This window comes from Seriola lalandi, unplaced genomic scaffold, assembly GCF_002814215.2.
Source record: "Seriola lalandi dorsalis isolate HSWRI2012SDOR001 ecotype SW California unplaced genomic scaffold, Sedor1 jcf7180002004965, whole genome shotgun sequence".
Lineage (NCBI taxonomy): Eukaryota > Metazoa > Chordata > Actinopteri > Carangiformes > Carangidae > Seriola > Seriola lalandi.
The window spans coordinates 1-1,563 of record NW_019475619.1 but is presented as its reverse complement, the minus strand read 5'-3'; the positions used below and the strand labels follow the sequence as shown (position 1 = coordinate 1,563).

At 40.9% G+C, this 1,563-nt stretch overlaps 1 long non-coding RNA gene across 1 annotated transcript; it reads right to left on the bottom strand.

Moving 5' to 3' along the window:
* Nucleotides 1-231: 231 nt before the first annotated feature.
* LOC111669534 (uncharacterized) lies at nucleotides 232-1,356 on the bottom strand. Its single transcript, XR_015438246.1, has 2 exons — nucleotides 1,097-1,356; nucleotides 232-1,003 (listed from the first exon to the last, which is right to left on the bottom strand). It is a non-coding gene; the product is annotated as an uncharacterized LOC111669534 (long non-coding RNA).
* Between the last annotated feature and the right edge of the window lie 207 nt (nucleotides 1,357-1,563).

The following is a 1,563-nucleotide window of genomic DNA, read 5'->3' as shown; positions in this document are numbered from 1 at the left end:
TGATGAAATTTCCTGTGTGGAGAAAATCTGACGAAAGCATCCAAATTTTATGAAACCCATCCTCCTGATAAGCCTCAAGGACATTAACACTGAAAATAATTTTCATGTTGTAGCAGTCACATTTAAGCATCTAACCCTTTAAGAGATTGCTGTTGAGGATGGATTTTCCCTGACACAAGGCACCCACTACAAAATCATGACAATCTTGAACAAAGCACTTAACCCCTGCTATTTTGTGCATTTCAAGCATTTAACAGAACATCATTCTGGACACTTTCAAGCAGCTTTAACACAATTGGCATTGCTAAACAACAACAGGCAACCCAAAGCCCTGTTGCCAAGCACAATAAGTGAAATGTTTTTGTAAAAACATCACTGGCAACACAAGGCATAACTCAGAACTCTTCAGACTCACCCTCAGGTTTTACAAAATCTACATAAACTGTTACAGTAATAAATGACAAACATACAACAATCCTTGTTGACCCACCAGCAACAGGAAGAATTAACTTTTTCTGGCTAAATTTCGTTTTTGGTCCTATTGCTTTTTCCCTACCCAACCAGTCAGTCCAAACTTCCTCAGATCAACAAAGAGTTTTTCTGGCAGCCTTAACCAAGTTTCCTCCAAAACCATTGAGGAGGTCGCACTGCTCCAGCTCATCATAGCGCCCGCTTCGCAGAAAGCAAAGCACTGTGGTTTTGCAGGTCTCCTTGCAGGGCTCCGACACATGTCCTTTATGTCTTAAGTACCAGAACTTTTGGAAAACTCGGTCATCATTAATAAAGGTCCGAATCAGCCCATTGAAATCAGAAGGGAACAGACTGGAAAGACCATAGGCCTCAGTGGCGCGGTACAGCAGTGTCCATTTCGGGTTTGGTTCCGGGGTGAATGGTGCACCTGGACTGTGGTTTGCCTCTGTGAGGTTGAGGATGTAGGTTTCATGATCAAGCACAAGATGAGAGCTACCTTTGTAATTCCCATCAACATAGTAGACACGGTATCCTGGAAAGAGAAAAACAATACATTTTTTATTTAACTGTGTTGTTTGTTCCTTTCGAAATGTTAAAAGATCACTCAACTAGTTTATAAACTCACCTGGGTTAAGATTAACATAAGTAGTGACACTGGGAGCAATGAATGCCACTCCCAATGGGCGGGTCAGCGTCATCTCATCGTAAAACATTTGGAATTCATCCAGATGTGTATGGCCAAAAAACTGTCCCGTAATTGTACTTTCATATCTGGGGAGAAAAAAAAAAAAAAATAGAGGATGTTGAACAAGAATTAGTGAAAACTTTACAACCCGTCTCATCTGATAAGTTGAAAACAGTCAGGCTGACACGTGCAGCAATGTTAACGTTATATATCGTCACCTTCCTAAAATAATGGCCTAAGTCATGTTTTGACAAAAATGTTTTTTTTGCCTAAATCACCCCCTCATGATGCTGGCCACCTCTGGTAAAATCGCCTGAATCCTCAGTTGAGGGGAACATGCAATTCTACCCCCGGTTGTATAATGGCCTATGTCAAAAGTGTGACTCTTTTGTTGAGTTTTTTGTGTT